Source organism: Bos taurus, chromosome 1 (genome assembly GCF_002263795.3).
Source record: "Bos taurus isolate L1 Dominette 01449 registration number 42190680 breed Hereford chromosome 1, ARS-UCD2.0, whole genome shotgun sequence".
NCBI lineage: Eukaryota > Metazoa > Chordata > Mammalia > Artiodactyla > Bovidae > Bos > Bos taurus.
The window spans coordinates 34,465,223-34,483,486 of NC_037328.1; the positions used below are offsets into that span (position 1 = coordinate 34,465,223).

Genomic DNA, 18,264 nt, shown 5'->3' on the forward strand with positions numbered 1-18,264 from the left:
TGAAAGCGCTGCACTCAATATGCCAGCAAATTTGGAAAATGCAGCAGTGACCACAGGACTGGAAAAGGTCAGTTTTCATTCCAATTCAAAGAAAGGCAATGCCAAAGAATGCTCAAACTACCACACAATTGCACTAATCTAACATGATAATAAAGTGATGCTTAAAATTCTCCAAGCCAGGCTTCAGCAATATGTGAACCATGAACTTCTAGATGTTCAAGCTGGTTTTAGAAAAGGCAGAGGAACCAGAGATCAAATTGCCAACATCCGCTGGATCATTGAAAAAGCAAGAGAGTTTCAGGAAAATATCTATTTCTACATTATTGACTATGCCAAAGCCTTTGACTGTGTGAATCACAATAAACTGTGGAAAATTCTGAAAGAGATGGGAATACCAGACCACCTGACCTGCCTCTTAAAAAACCTATATGCACATCAGGAAGCAACAATTAGAACTGGACATGGAACAACAGGCTGGTTCCAAATAGGAAAAGGAGTACGACAAGTCTATATATTGTCACCCTGCTTATTTAACTTATATGCAGAGTACATCATGAGAAATGCTGGGCTGAAGGAAGCACAAACTGGAATCAAGATTGCCGAGAGAAATATCTATAACCTCAGATATGCAGATGACACCACCCTTATGGCAGAAAGTGAAGAAGAACTAAAGAGCCTCTTGATGAAAGTGAAAGAGGAGAGTGAAAAAGTTGGCTTACAGATCAACATTCAGAGAACTAAGATCATGGCATCCAGTCCCATCACTTCATAGCAAATAAATGGGGAAACAGTGGCTGACTTTATTTTTCTGGGCTCCAAAATCACTGCAGATGGTAACTGATGGCATGAAATCAAAAGACACTTACTCCTTGGAAGGAAAGTTATGACCAACATAGACAGCATATTAAAAAGCAGAGACATTACTTTGTCAGCAAAGGTCTGTCTAGTCAAAGCTATGGTTTTTCCAGTGGTCATGTATGGATGTGAGAGTTGGAGGATAAAAAAAAACTGAGTGCCGAGGAATTGATGCTGTTGCACTGTGGTGTTGGAGAAGACTCTTGAGAGTCCCTTGGGCTGCAAGGAGATCCAACCAGTCCATCCTAAAGGAGATCAGTCCTGGGTGTTCATTGGAAGGACTGATTTTGAAGCTAAGACTCCAAGACTTTGGCCACCTGATGTTAAGAGCTGACTCATCTGAAAGACCCTGATGATGAGAAAGATTGAGGGCAGATGGAAAAGGGGAAGACAGAAGATGAGATGGTTGGATGACACCACTGACTCAATGGTCATGGGTTTGGGTGGACTCCAGGAGTTGGTGATGGACAGGGAGGCCTGGCATGTTGCGGTCCATGGGGTTGCAAAGAGTCAGATATGATTGAGCGACTGAACTGAACTGAAAACACCTTCCCAAGACAAATATCAATTACAAATAAAAATAGTAACTTTATCATGGAAAAAGTCTATGGAAAAAACTCTCAACCAAGTTGTCAAGACTAATGACACCAGTAATAAGACACATCACATCATGTACTGTTTCACATAAAATGCTGAGAAGGACACACCACTTCTGTGGTATTCCTATTAAAACAAACAAACAAGCATAAACTTACTTTTACTATGAGGACTCAAATAAATTCAGTATGAAAGAATATTTCACAAAATGGCTAGTACTCTGAGAAGCATTAGTACATTGAAAAATGTTATAAGACAAGTAAACCCACACACTTATGGTCAATTAGTCTATGACAAAGGAGGCAAGAATATATAATGAAGAAAAGACAGTCTTTTCATTAATTCGTGCTGGGAAAAGTGAATGAAAAGTGAAATTAGAACTTTTTTTTCAAACTTTAAACTTTTTATTTTGTATTGAGATATATCTGATTAACAATGTTGTGGTAGTTTCAGTGAACAGCAAAGGGACTCTATCATACATATATATGTATTCATTCTCTTCTCATCCAAGCCAGCATGTAACATTGAGTAGAGTTCTATGTGATACACAACATGTCCTTGTTGGTTGTCCATTTTGAATATAGCAGTGTATACATGACCTTCCTAAACTCCCTAACCATCCATTCCACCCAGCAACCCTAAATTCATTTTCTAAGTCTTTTTGTTTGTTTTAATTCTTCAATTGACCAAAACCTGTTTTCTAAATAAGATTTGTCTCAAAGTATTCTCTTTGTACAACAGATCTGACATATATTTAAGATACTCTTGAACAAGAAAAGGCATGCTTCTCATATATATAACAAATTCAAAAGAGTATGCAAAGGTTTTCACTTGTTTTTTTGTCTATTCAAGTATAAACCATAGACTATAAACTAAGAAAACTGAAATATATCCAGAGACAAAAAAGTGGTAAGTGAAAGTCACTTAGTCATGTCCAACTCTTTGTGACCCCATGGACTGTAACTTGCCAGGTTCCTCTGGACATTGAATTCTCCAAGCCAGAATACTGGAGTGGGTAGCCATTCCCTTCTCCAGGGGATCTGACCAACCCAGGGATGGAACTCAGGTCTCCTGCATTTCAGGCAGATTCTTTACCATCTGAACCGGCAAGAAAGCTCAAGAATACTGGAGTGATCAGCCTATCCCTTCTCCAGCAAATCTTCCTGACCCAGCAATCTAACCAGAGTCTCCTGCATTGTAGGTGGATTCTTTACCAGCTGAGCTACCAGGGCAGCCCATTCAGGGACATAAAACAAGGTACAAAAATTCCATGGTCTAAAGGTATTTAAATCATCCAGAGCTTCTTCTCTTATCACTGTAGAATTCTGTTATAGCACACTATCAAAATAAATTTAAAAATAACCCCCAAAGTTCCAAGTGCAATACTAAATTTACCAAGAGAGATCTGTAAATTAGCCATTGAAAGCCTTAAGAAAGGTAGAAGACAGAAAAAACATTGAGGGTGATCACAGAGAAAAAGAATTTAAATGACATTAAATCAAATGTAAAATATATGTAAGAACAGTTGCCATCCAGGTTCATGACTTGATTATTTTCAGGTCATGTGTTCCCCTCACTGGGACGCCTCAGGCTTCCTCCTCCTCCATATACATCCTGTGGTGTCCCAGGACCAAGCATCCAGCTCGTGATTAATATAGGTTAGATGGAACATTTATTACTTTGGACATCTTTTTAATTAATTATTAAATTATTATTACTTAAACAAGATCGTTGACTCAATGTAATTTGGCAGATTAATGTGATAATTAGGACTTTAATGTTAATGGCTGTCTAAATGCAAGCATGAAAAAAATAAAACAAATGAAAGCTAAAATCATGATAGAAAATAAATTTAGTGTGAATGAATAAAATTTTCTTCAAAAAAAAAAAATGAAAAGATAATTTACTAGAATTTGTTGCATGCAACTGAAACTGCAATTAAATACATTGTGGAATCTTGAATAAGGTATGAAAGCAAATAATGGACACCCTAACATAAAATTTTGTGAGATTGGGAAAAATTCTGTACTTAAGTTAATAATACTGTATCACATGTTCATTTCCTGTTTTTTTAAAACATAGTATTTCTTTATATTCTCAGAATTAAATTAGAAGTTTCATGCCACATTAAAATTTTTTTTAATCGCTAAATTTCTGGACTTTTAGATGTCAGAATGCATGGAACTATATCAAAGTTTTGAGTGAATATAATTTAGAAATCTAACATTCTAGTCATACTAAGTCAAACAAGTGGAATCATAATTTCATAAATTTTTAGCTAAGCAAAAGTTCATAATTTTTTATATATTATACATACTATATATATATATATATGTATATGTATAAAAAAGCTTCTCTATGACACTTGGTAAAGTCTTGAAAGTGAGCAAAAATAAAGAGATTGATCAAAGACCTAAATGTAAGACCAGATACTATAAAACTCCAAAAAGAAAACAGGCAAAGCACTCTTTGACATAAATTGAAGCAATATTATTTTGTACCAGTCTCTGAGAGTAACAGAAACAAACCCAAAAATAAATGAATGAGACTTAATCAAAATTATAAGCTTCTGTACAGCAAAGGAGACATAACAAAATGAAAAGACAATCTACAGAATGGAAGAGAATATTGTGAATGAAGTGACTGACAAAGGGGTTTGTCTCCAGGATATACAAACAGCTCATACAGTTTAATATCAAAAAACAAATAATGCAATCAAAAATAGGCAGACGACCTAAACAGACATTTCTCCAACTTAGACATACAAATGGCCAAAATCACATGAAAAGATGCTCAACATTGCTAATTATTAGATAAATGCAAATCAAAACCACAGTGAGGTATCACTTCACGTGATTCAGAATGACCATCAAAAAGTCTATATATAATAAATGGTGGAGTGGGTGTGGAGAAAAGGGAACCCTCCTATACTGTTGGTGGGGATGTAAATTGGTGCAACAATTTTGGAGAACAGAACGGAGGTTCCTTAACAAAACTAAAAATAGAGTTACTATATGATCCGTAATTCCACTCCTGGGCATATATTTGAAACAATGAAAACTAATTTAAGAAGATATACATACTCCAATGTTCACAGTAGACTACTTACAATAGCTAAGACACCAAAGCAACTTAAATGTCCATTGACAGAGGAATGGATAAAGAGGATGTGGTGTATATATATGCAATGAAACATCACTCAGCCATAAAAAAGAACAAAACAATGTCATTTGCAGCAACATGGACAAATTCAGAGATTATCATCATAAGTGAAGTCAGACAAAGAAAGACAAATATTATGTGGTATCACTTACATTTGTAATCTAAAATAATGATCCAACGAATTTACAAAACAGAAATAGACTCACTATGGTTACCCAAGGGGAACATAGGGGAAGGGATAAATTTGGAATTTGGGGTTAGCAGATATACATTATTATATGTAAATCAGATGAACAAGTATCAACTGTACAGACAAGAAACTATATTCAGTATCTTACAATGACCTATAGTGGAAAACAATCTGAAAAAGTATATACACACACATGCAACTGAATCATTTCACTGCATACCTGAAACATTGTAAATCAAGTAGACTTCAATGGTAAAGATAGAATTTAAAAAAATTCAAGGCTGAAGAATTGTCACAGATATGAACAGGCTAAAGAAATGTTACTCAACATTCAAAAAACTAAGATCATGGCATCCGGTCCCATCACTTCATGGCAAATAGATGGGGAAACAATGGAAACAGGGATAGACTTTATTTTTGGGGGCTCCAAAATCACTGCAGATGGTGACTGCAGCCATGAAATTAAAAGATACTTGCTCCTTGGAAGAAAAGCTATGACCAACCTAGACAGCATATTAAAAAGCAGAGACATTACTTTGCTGACAAAAGTCCATTTCGTGAAAGGTATGGTTTTTCCAGGAGTCATATATGGATGTGAGAGTTGGACTATAAGGAAAGCTGAGCACTGAAGAACTGATGCTTTTGAACTGTGGTGTTGGAGAAGACTCTTGAGAGTCCCTTGGACTGCAAGGAGATCAAACCAATCAATCTTAAAGGAAATCCATCCTGACTATTCATTGGAAGGACTGACGCTGAAACTGAAACTCCAATACTTTGGCCACCTGGTGTGAAGAACTGACTCATTGGAAAAGGGCCTGATGCTGGGAAAGACTGAAGGTGGGAGGAGTAGGGGACAACAGAGGATGAGGTAATTGGATAACCGACAGGATGGACATGAGTTTGAGCAAGCTCCAGGAGTTGATGATGGACAGGGAAGCCTGCTGTGGTACAGTCCATGGGGTTGCAAAGAGTTGGGCATGACTGAGCAACTGAACTGAACTGAAAGAAATGTGAGAACTAAAGGCAATACATAACATGGATCAGATCTTAGATCAGAAAAAGTACAGTATATATATAAAAAAAACAAAAAACTGATGAAAACAGCATAAAGACTGTAGTTTCCCTAATAGTTCTCTGCTAATGTTAATTTCATAGTTTTAGTTAATGTTCATGCAAGCAATTAGTATTAGAAGAAGCTAAGTGGATACTACTTAAGAAACTTGAACTATTTTTGCAACTGTTGTGTAAATCTAAAATTATTTTAACATAAAAAAATCAAAAGCCCATAAGCAAGAGTGCATAAGGTGCATTGAAAGGTTTGGGATGTTAGATATACTTGGATTAGATACTGGAAGGTAGGAAGCTGGAGAGCAAAGCTACATGTCTAGGGTATACAAAAATATGCTATTCACTCAGAAATGAAAAGTATTCAGCTCTTTTTTTAAACAAGGGATTAACATGATCAGACTTGTATTTTGAAAAGCATACACTTGTTAAAACTTAGAGAAATTTAGAAAGAGCTAAACATGATACTAAACCAATTAGGAAGAAAGGTCACATGGAGAAGGCGCAAGATTTGTCAGGATGGAGAGAACAGGATGGGTTTTAGAACAATTTTGGAGGTGTAATTAAAAAAAAAAAAAACTTGTGGGTTAAGAGAGAGGATAGTGGAAGTCAAGGAGCCTGAGATTACATCAACATGCATGCTCTAGAAGCATTCGATATTTTGTTGTGAGCTGAAAATAATACTTTAATGATCAACTATTTAAAATAGCTGCTTCAAAATTGTGAAGCAGCCTAATCTCAACCCTTTCCATCTTGAGATGAAATATCCATTCCCTCTATTTATATCCCTCTCTTTCTCAGAGCTAAGCCCTGTTTCTAAGGTGGGAACATGAGGTGTGATTAATAGTGTCAAATAGATTAGAGTGGGTATTATGTGCAAGAAAAAAAAAAAAAAAAGCTTAGTATTTAAGCCTTGGTGCTATAAATGAACAAGGCTCCAAGCATGTTTCTTCTACCTACTTCCATGTTTCGTCTTCGGTAAGTTTCTCTCTCCCATATGTTTCTTCTTTTATATCTATAGAATGAGGATAATCCATTTAAATACCACTTTAACAGTTTTAGTGTTAAATATACGTAAAGGCCTAAGATCAGTGCTTGGCATGTAGCACACTTGAAGTAAATGGTAATTATTACACTGAAGCTGATTTTATTGTTAGCTTTGTTCCATTAACAAACCTTCCTCCTTTCAGAAGAGGCCAATAAGCCTGTTCAGTACCTGCTCATTCTCTGACACTTCACATATATCTTAAATAGGGGGAAGGGAGAGATACGGGAAAAGGAAGAAATATAGGGGACCCTATTTGACTCCTTATGTGATTATTTTAATTACATCTCAGACTGCCAGGAAATAATTAATAATTCTCAGCACATAGACAGCAAAATATGAAAATCTGAAAATTCAGGTGTGTTTTTAAGAATGGGATGAAAGACAATATTTGTTATCTGAATTACACAGTAATAAAAAGTATAGATATTTCTTTGTCAAAATATTCCTTTTATTATCAGATATATTGGGGCTTCCCTGGTGGCTCAGATGGTAAAGAGTCTGCCTGAAATGCAGAAGACCTGGGTTTGATCCCAGGATCAGGAAGATCTCCTGGAGAATGGAATGACTATCTGCTCCAGTATTTTTGCCTGGAGAATGCCATGGAAAGAGGAGCCTGGCGGACTACTGTCCATGGGGTTGCAAAGAGTCAGACATGACTGAGCAACAAACACTTTCACTTCAGGGAATATAATCCCCTAAGTAAAAGAATGATATAAAAGTAGATGCAAATTTAGGGGAAATTATTAAGTTGAATATTCATTTTGAAATGCCTGGGTAATACTAGAATTTAAATATCTGGGAAGCCCAGTTGAATGGGCAAGTCTAAAGCACAGGATAATAAATTGGATCAGAGGTACAGATTTAGGATACATGATACGGAATAAATGTCAAAGATAACAGAAGGCAAACCAAACTATGATATTACCCCAGAGGGGTGTGAACCATAAAGAAGGTCTATAATAAAATACAAATGCATCACTAATAGAACATGAAAGTCATGCATTTATAGAACCAGTCCTATATCAGGGTGATATTATAGCTTTCAATTCTTTAGTCAATCAAATATTTAGTAAATGTTTAATCAGAAATAATAAATTCATGGGATTTAATGGCAATTTATACTCTATATTAATAGTTTGTTTCAAAATAGGAAATTTAACAAAAATGAGGTTGTCATTCATTCAACATTAAATAGCTCAACTCTCTGACTAGCTTGGGACTTCCCTGGTGGCTCAGATGGTAAAGCTTCTGCCTATAATGAGGGAGATCTGGGTTCAATCCCTGTGTCAGGAAGATCCCCTGGAGAAGGAAATGGCACCCCACTCCAGTACTCTTGCCTGGAAAATCCCATGGACGGAGGAGCCTGGTAGGCTACAGTCCATGAGGTCACAAAGAGTTGGACATAAGTGAGCGACTTCACTTTTCACTCACTGACTAGCTTACTGTATTTGCTCAGTACAGATTTTATTATTTTGCATTTTTGCATTAAAATTACATTAAAATTAGACATTATTTTGATTTTTTGCATTAAAAATCAGCCCATTTTGAATTTTCCACAAGTACCTAACATATGCATTATATGTTATTATGTGTATTATATATAAACAGGCATATATATTAATATATAAATACATATCAAGAAAGCCTATATTTTTCAGGGTTTTCACCAAGTTTTATTTATCTAGTTCAATAATTTTTCAGGAACTGATGTTCTGTAGGATTGTGCTTCTTGGGAAGCTTACATCATTTAATTTATATTTTAGATTTATAAAGCAAATATTTTCTCGTATCTTTCTCATGTCCAGTCTTCACCTGCTCAGTTGACATTATCGGGACAGATAGAGCCTGAAAAGCCTTTCTATTAAAGCAACCAAACAAGAGGATAAGACTCAAGGAGCTCAGAGATCTGAAAACCAAATATTTGGTATAAACTATTACTACCTGATCTTAATAAGATAAGTCTGAAATGAGTCCTGGAACATTCAGCTGTAGGTAAGACAACATTTCTGATTATTTCTGATATCAGAAACTTATAAGATTTTCTACTGCCTAGGGTTAAATGAAACTTCATCAGGGTTAGTAACATTTTTTCCTTGATACTATGTAAGATTCTAAGATTTTTAGTGAAGTTTATGGAAATGAAATGCCAGACAAATATGCAGGTTTTTACTCTGCTGTCTAAAGAAAAAATGGCACCTTCTAAAACATTTTTAAAAAACACCTTTACTATACTGTGTTAATTACTCAAGTGTATTTGTCTTTGAAGTCATAGGACAAAATTATTTGAAAATAGTGATGAAAATAAAAGTAAGATTCATGGATTATTTATAGTCCACACCCTGAGCAGAAATACCTTTTGAAAATAGTCAAAGTATAGTTTCATGATTTAAGAGGTCATATTTAATCAGGCCACAAATTCTATCATTGATATATTTTATAAACTTTGGTGACTTTCTTAATAAATTCCTTGGTCTTCTATGTGTTTTCTCAGTTGGAGCTTCTTTATGTCCTTTATCTACTTGCAACCTATAAGTAAGACATGTCAGAACCAGACTACATCTTAAATCTCTACATGGCACTGAGAGATCAAAGTTTATGGAGCCTTGATGTTATCAAGTTTACAAAGCAACAAGACCTGCCAGGCTGTGCCCTGAGTCATGCTCTGTTGGAGTTTCACACTATTTCCAAAAGGCAAATTGATGATATCACTCTCTGCTTAAAATCTTCCAATTCTCCCTCTAGCTTTTAGGATCAAATCTAAACTCTTAAACATGACCTACCCTCAAGACATTTCACAATTTGCCTCCTGCTGACCACTTCTGTCATCTTCCTCCTTCTGTTTACTATCCTACAGAGGAAGTTTTAAGTTATCAAGCAATACCACATTATCTTTCTGAAGTTTGGGCTTTTGCCTTAGATGTTTGCTTTGCCTCTATTATCTAGCCTCATCCTCACGGAGGTTCTATTTCTACATGACAGTATTTGTCATCTCATATAAAAAGTTCCTGTTTAGAGGTCTGGACCCCATCTGAGAATACAGGGACAACATCTTTCCTTCACAGTTATATCAATATTAGCACAGTGGCAGACATTTAGAAAGTTCCTGACAGGGCTTCCCTGGTGGCTCTGTGGTAAAGAATCTGCTTGCCAATGCAGGAGACGTGCGTTCAATCCCTGGTCTGGGAAGATCCCACACACTGTGGAGCAACTAAGCTTGTGAAGCACAAATACTGAGCCTGTGCTCTAGAGCCTGGTAGCCACAACTACTGAGTCCACGTGTCACAACTGCTGAAGCCTGCAACTACTAACGCCCTTTCTCTGCAACAAGAGAAGCCACCACAGTGAGAAGCCTGTGCACCAAAACTAGAGAGTAGGCCCTGTTCACCACAACTAGAAAAAAGCCTGCACAGCAACACAGACCTAGCCTAGCCAAAGCGGGGGGGGGAGGCGGAGAATAAATAAAATTAGAAAGTACTTGACAAATATTTGTTGAGTGAATCAATCAATATATGAATGAATGAAGTGATTGCCTTCTTGGCAATGGCACCCCACTCCAGCACTTTTGCCTAGAAAATCCCATGGATGGAGGAGCCCGGTAGGCTGTAGTCCATGGGGTTGCTAGAGTCGGACACGACTGAGTGACTTCACTTTCACTTTTCGCTTTCATGCATTGGAGGAGGAAATGGCAACCCACTCCAGTGTTCTTGCCTGGAGAATCCCAGGAACGGGGGAGCCTGGTGGGCTGCCGTCTATGGGGTCGCACAGAGTCAGACACGACTGAAGCGACTTAGCAGCAGCAGCAGCAGCCTACCCTCTCAGCCTTCCCAGAAATGATTGTATTCCTATCCATCTACCTCCAAACTCATTCTGGCAGTATTTTTAACTGGATACATTATTTCATTTCTAGAATAATTGATTATCTGGATCACATTGAATGGTAAAAGTGAATAACAAATTCTTCCTCAACCCATCACAGCAAAGCTGCTTTCTATATGTCACTATAAAGAGCTCTTTAGCTTCAAAACTCCACCTTTGACCTTCTGGAAATCTGAGGCCTACTGTAGTACATAACGTTCCCTTAGCCCATCAGTTAAAAAGTCGCTGTTTATTTCAAAAGGGGGGAACATTTAATGTCTTTCCTTAGAAAGTTATTGTTTTAGATGAATTCTCTTGGAAATAGACTCAAGATGGAAAGTTGCATGAAGAAACTCTGTTGGGGAGTGTTCTAGAAACTAACACCTGGAATAAAGCAAGAGAAACAGTATTGGGCCAAGGGTGAAGTTGAAATGTGATAGCCCAGTTGATCTCCACAGGGAATTCTGCAACTGAGATGATTCTTCCTAATTGTCTCAAGTTGAATACAAGAGTCTACATCTCTGCAGCCTCCAATCAAGTAGCCTTGCTTTTGGACTTCACCTGAGTAAGATAACTTGGGGGAAATGCAGCACTCTAAGGGCAATGCTGGAACAGAAACTAATGATAGGCCATCAGCAGTTAACACTCTCAGCATCATGCTGGAAATGTTTCCAGAGACAGCAAACATTGCTGTTCAGTCACTAAGTGATGTCTGATTTTTTGTGACCCCGTGGACTGCAGCACACCAGGCTTCCCTGTCCTTCACTATCAGGTTGCTCAAACTCATGTCCATTGAGTCAGTGATGCCATCCAACCATTTCATCTTCTGTCCAAAAAGTTTGTTCAGGTTTTTCTATAGCTGTTATGGAAAAACCCAAACAAACTTTTTACCAACGTAATATACATGAACCGAGTTTATCTAATAGGCACAGATAGAGTAGCAGATACTGGGGTGGCTGCCCACTTCCCTCCTTCAAGGCTTAGGCACTCAGTTTTCAGATGCTGAAATCAACAATAATGCAAGCATAAATATTTATGTTAAACATAATTTAACATATGAAATGTTTTATTCACACATCTCTAGAACCATATTACCATTATCTCATGGGTTCTTTGCCAAGGTTTTAAATACTGTATCATGAAGGAATGCTGTATTAATTTTCTTTTGCTACAATAGCAGATTTCCCAAATCTAAGTGTCTTAGACAGTACAAATGTGTTGTCTTACAGTTATGAAGAACAGAAATCTGAAATAGGTCTCATAGGGCTAAAAATCAAAGCCTCATTAGAGCTGAGTTACTTCTGGATTCTACCCTAGGGAGGAACCTAGTTTCTTGCTTTCTGAGGTTCTTGTCTGCTGAAATTGGCTTCTGGTCTCATTCTTGCATTTTTTAAATAAGCATTGGCAAGTTGAGTACTGTTCACATGGCCTCACCCTGACTGATTTCATAATCTCCTTTTCAGACTCTCATTTTCTCCTTCCTTCTTTCAACATTAAGTACCCTTGCACTTATATTGGAACATCCCGTGTAATCCAAAATATCCTCTCTATTAAGGTTAGCTTATTAGTGAATTTAATTCTATTGCCTACTTTAAATCTTCTTTACCAGGTAAGGCAAAAAGAAAGTTCACATTATATATATAATACACACATGTTGATATATTTCACCCTACTGGTTCAGATGGTTCCAGAGATTAGGAAGTGGATATCTATTAGAGTAAGAGTGTGTGTGGCGGGTGGTGAGCACCATCCTGCCTAACACAGCTGCTATGTGTGTGCTCAGTCACTCAGTCATGTCTGACGCTTTGCATCCCCATGGACTGCAGCCCAGCAGGCTCCTCTGCCCTTGGAGATTCACAAGGAAAGAATACTGGAGTGGGTTGCCATGTCCTCCTCCAGGGAACAGCAACTTCTAACATGTATTAAAACAACAAAACCCCTCCCTTTGACCCTCTTTAATCCTGTCCTGTAAGGATCCATATATACTCTCCCGATTCCTACCATTAACTTTTGGCTACCCCCCATACAGTTATTGATGCGAAGAGTTGATTCATTAGAAAAGACCCTGATGCTGGGAAAGACTGAAGGCAGGAGGAGAGGGGGATGACAGAGGATGAGATGGTTGGCTGGTATCACTGATGCAATGGGCATGAGCTTGAGCAAGCTCCAGGCAATGGTGAGGACAGGGAAACCTGGCGAGTTTTAGTCTGTGGGATTGCAGAGTCAGACATGACTGAGCAACTGAACAACAACTAGAGATATTTTGGGTGCATATTATTTTTTGTCCCTGAGCAGGCTCAGCATTGCTCCAGTTGGGTTACAATGTGACTTAACCCAGGTTACTGGTATGGTGACCACAGTGAAAATGGGGATAGAAGCAAAAAAATGTCTACCTCAAGTTCATGTAAGGATGGAACCCTAGATTTTTAAGAGAACAATGGGTCATTTCTGAAGGTCCGATTTGTTTAAGGGATCTAGAAATTCAAGATTTTTAGAGGCATTCAATCAGATTATTATTTTCATAGGGTTCCATGCTTTTCCAATTAGGGCCTTAATCCTAAGACAAACACACTGGCAGAGCTAAGAACTTGAACTTTTCTGTAACTCTTTTATTTTTATAATTAAATTATACCCTCAAACATTGCTGTTTTTGCCTTTCAGAAATGAAAACAACTTTACTCTACTTAGGAGGTCATCTGGCTTTTACACTTCCCTAAATTGGTGATTAGTTATCTCCAGACTTCATTTTTTCCCTCCCAATGCATTGGTAGTATCCAACAAAAACTAACTAGTTTCAGGGTCCTTATAATACTACTTTCTTTGGACTCTTAACATGCCTGAGGTGATAGGTTTGGTTGAATTTGACTTGTCATCTTGGACCCATTTGATTTTAATTGGTTTATGTTATGCCTTTGGGTTATGTCATTTTTTCAAAAGTTGTGCCCTGCCCCCTTCCCTCCTGTATTATGCTCTTCTCCTGAGCCCTGCCAGGCCCACAGTGTTGCCTTTACAATCTTCTTGAGGGACAACCAGGATAGCTGGCCCTTGGGAGAGAAATGCTGTATAATATCTAATCTCTCTAGATATTCAGGCCTTCATCTTCCATGTTTCCTACAACGTGTACAACAACAGCATCTCTCAGTGAACCCAATAGGGTGGGTGACAGGCACGCAATGCTTGCTAGAAGTCCATCTGTTGGTGGCATCCCTTCAAGGGCAATTGGCCTTCCAGATATAATGTTTGCCACTTTGGGAGTCAGCTCTGCATGTCGTTCAGGGCCAAATCCTTACTACCCTTCTCCTAAAGTTACAAACATACCCCTGGATCAGATCTCCTCTCCACTTTTATGGAACATCTGGTTTGTTGCTTCTTATCAATTTGTTCTTAAGCCTCTTATGAATTCCTACAACCAGGACCCTACCCCACTTGAAGGTAATATCAGATCAGATCAGATCAGTCGCTCAGTCATGTCCGACCCTTTGCGACCCCATGAATCGCAGCACGCGAGGCCTCCCTGTCCATCACCAACTCCCAGAGTTCACTGAGACAATATAGCTCCACCAAGATTATTATTAAAATACTCTTGATACCCCTAACAAGACCAGACAACCCTTATTTCTGTTATTACGTAAAGTGGGTCTATGACAATGAGATGTTTACCATTGGAAACACCCTAAATGGCTCCTAAGGAGGACTAGGGGAGGAAATCAGTGACTTACATTTCCTCAGAACAATAAGAGGATAAGGCTTATGGCTGTTTCACCAGGTTCCCAGCCTCAAGACACAGACTTGGATTGCTATACCTCATGATATCTATTCCCATCAGCTGTGGACAAACAAGCAATGAGTCAAGATTACAACCCCTGCAATATGTGAACCGTGAAATTCCAGATGTTCAAGCTGGTTTTAGAAAAGGCAGAAGAACCAGAGATGAAATTGTCAACATCTGCTGGATCATTGAAAAAGCAAGAGAGTTCCATAAAAACATCTATTTCTGCTTTATTGACTATGCCAAAGCCTTTGACTCTGTGGATCATAATAAACTGTGGAAAATTCTGAAAGAGATGGGAATACCAGACCATCTGACCTGCCTCTTGAGAAACCTTTATTTCGATCAGGAAGAACAGTTAGAACTGGACATGGAACAACAGACTGGTTCCAAATAGGAAAAGGAGTACGTCAAGGCTGTATATTGTCACCCTGCTTATTTAACTTATATGCAGAGTACATCATGAGAAACACTGGGCTGGAAGAAGCACAAGCTGGAATCAAGACTGTTGGGAGAAATATCAATAACCTCAGATATGCAGATGACGCCACCCTTATGGCAGAAAGTGAAGAGGAACTAAAAAGTCTCTTGATGAAGGTGAAAGAGGAAAGTGAAAAAGTTGGCTTAAAGCTCAACATTCGAAAATGAAGATCATGGCATCTGGTCCCATCACTTCATGGGAAATAGATGAGGAAACAGTGGAAACAGTGTCAGACTTTATTTTGGGGGGGCTCCAAAATCACTGCAGATGGTGACTGCACCCATGAAATTAAAAGACCCTTACTCCTTGGAAGGAAAGTTATGACCAATCTAGATAGCATATTCAAGAGCAGAGACATTACTTTGCCAACAAAGGTCGATCTAGTCAAGGCTATGATTCTTCCAGTGGTCATGTATGGATGTGAGAGTTGGATTTTGAAGAAAGCTGCACACCGAAGAATTAATGCTTTTGAACTGTGGTGTTGGAGAAGATTTTTGAGAGTCCCTTGGACTTCAAGGAGATCCAACCAGTCCACCTTAAGATCAGTCTTGAGTGTTCATTAGAAGGACTGATGCTGAAGCTGAAACTCCAATACTTTAGGCACCTCATGGGAAAAGTTGACTCATTGGAAAGACCTTGATGCTGGGAGGGATTGGGGGCAGGAGGAGAAGGGGATGGCAGCGGATGAGGTGGCTGGATGGCATCACCAACTCGATGGACATGAGTTTGGGTAAACTCCAGGAGTTGGTGATGGACAGGGAGGCCCAGTGTGCTGTGATTCATGGGGTCACAAAGAGTCGGACATGACTGAGTGACTGAACTGAACTGAATTGAATCCTACCCAGCACCGGTCAGCACTAGAGACCTTGAGGACGCCCAACTCCAATCTGGGGGTCCCAGGAGGTCGACCTGCCTCGACCTGCCTAGGGATCTGGTCCTCGAAATGTTGTCACGCCTGAACCTGCTCAGGGATCTCCCAGTCCAGGGGTCCCAGGAGGTCAACATGCCTTGACCTGCCCAGGGATTTGATCTCTAGGAGTTTGTTACACCTCACCCTGCCTGGGGATCTGCACCCTGACCCAGGGACGCCAGACTCTCAGGTTGCAACAGTACTGGGTAGGATAAATTTCAGAAAGACTTACCCCTAAGGAAGTCCACCCATGGAAATAGAAGGAAGTCTATTAGTTGTGGGGCTGTGCCCGGTCTCAGCAATAACTTAGGAGTCCAAGAAGAACCCCATTGCCTTTCTGGAAAGTCTAAAAGAGGCCCTCCAAAAGTGTGATTTTAAAGGACAAATTCCTGTCCCAGTGTGCATCAGACATCAGGGTAAAGTTGCAATAGCAGCAGGACCCTGCTGCCTCTTTAGATGAGGTGGTCCAGACAGCCACCAATATCTTTTATAACAGAGAACAAAAGAGGGAGGCCAAGGCCCAGGAAAGGGAGAGAAGGAAAGAGATAAGGCATGCACAGATGTTGGCTGCCATCCAGGGAAGCCCCATGGCAAACCCCAAGTCCTTGAAAGACAAGGCACAAGGCAAATGCCTAATATGTAGACAGGTGGCACATTGGGCCAAAGAGCATCCAAACCGTGGCAAGTCTCTAAAAGGGATTGTCAGAAGATCCTCCAACCAATCCTGAGGAAATTTGGTACACTGATAGAAGCAGCTTTGTCTTGGATGGAAAAAGAAGAGCATGAAGTAGTCTCCTAGTCTCCAATTTTGAGACCATAGAGGCTTGCTACAAATGCCATCAGTTGAGACATTGGGTGGCACTCTGCCCTCAGGACCCAAGAGACTCAAGGTCAAGCCCCAAACCTTCCCTCACAATGGTTCAACAGGGCTGAAGCAGCCTGTTTCGCCCAGCCCACCTGTCATGGATAGCCATTATGGGGCTGGAGCCAAGTGTGCAACTGGATGTGGCAGGTAGGTCCAAGAATTTCTTGGCTGATACAGAGGCTTCCTACTCTGTCCTGACCTCTTACCATTTTGGGTGCTACAGGGGAAAAAAAAAAAAATTACAAAAAGATTCACCTGAGCACTTTGTTGCTGGAATGGACAAATATTTCCCACCAGTTTCTGGTGGTCCCTGAGTGTCCTACTCCCTTACTGGAAAAAGATCTTTCCTTGCCTATTGCAGTCCTGATAGAAGATGCTTCACAACTCTCTTTAGGGGCAAACTACTTTTACCAGCCACCAAGTGAAACAATTCCTGAGTGGAATAGGCCATTTATAGATGTATGATCAAAGAATCCTCAGATATCCAGTAGTGCTGATGGAAAAATCCAGGCCTCACTATATCCCCTTGTGAGGTTCTTAACCCTGCCACCCTCCTGCCCACCCCCGAGAGCTCTCTCCCCTTTCACCCTTGCCTAGAAACATTGGACCATTGGACAAAAGCCCTAGAAGGATTGTCAGAAGATCCTCTGACCAATCCTGAGGAAATCTGGTACACTGATGGAAGCAGCTTTATCTTGGATGGAAAAAAAAAGAGCCTGGTAAGCAGTAATCTCCAATTTTGAGACCATAGAGGCTAAAGCTTTGCCACCAGGTACTTCAGTCCAATTAGCTGAGCTGATAGCCCTGACTCGAGCTTTACAGCTCAGAAAATGGGAAAGAGTAGCCGTTTACACTGACTCCAAGTATGTCTTTCTGGTGCTACATGCACATGATGCTATTTGGAAAGAAAGAGGCCACTTGACCACCCGAGGATCCCCAATCAAATATGGAGATCAAATTCTTAGGCTCTTGGAGGCAGTCCAGATGCCCACTGAGGTTTCAGTCTCCCACTGGAAAAGATACCAAAAAGGGAGCATGGAAGTGACACGAGGGAACCAAGCAGCCAATCAAGCAGCTAAGAGAGCAGCATTACAAATCAGTGTCCTAATAGGGGTTGCCACCTTAGTTCCACAGCCTAATTTGCCAGAAACTCCTTCATATACTGAAGGTGAGACTATTAAAGCTAAGAGTGAGGGCTTTCAAGAAAATTATATGGGGTGGTTCCTAAGGGAAGGACTCCATTTTCTGCCTGGGAACCTCCAATGGAAGTTGGTTAACTCCTTACATGCCACCACTCATTTAGAAAAGAAGGCTCTCCAAAAATTGCTGAAAAGTTCCTTCAGAGGAACAGGCCTCCAAATAACTATAAGGCAAGTGGTGATCTCTTGTCCCTCTTGACAATTAAATAACCCCCATGGAGCTCAAAGACCCCAGCTGGCCCAGCCTGTCCAATGAAGTGGGACCTAC

General features: G+C 39.5%; 1 non-coding gene across 1 annotated transcript; it reads right to left on the reverse strand.

Annotated features, from left to right (window-relative positions):
• Window positions 1-11,601: 11,601 nt before the first annotated feature.
• On the reverse strand, window positions 11,602-11,662 carry MIR2285CM (microRNA mir-2285cm). Its single transcript, NR_162351.1, has one exon. It is a non-coding gene; the product is annotated as a microRNA mir-2285cm (primary transcript).
• Window positions 11,663-18,264: the final 6,602 nt, after the last annotated feature.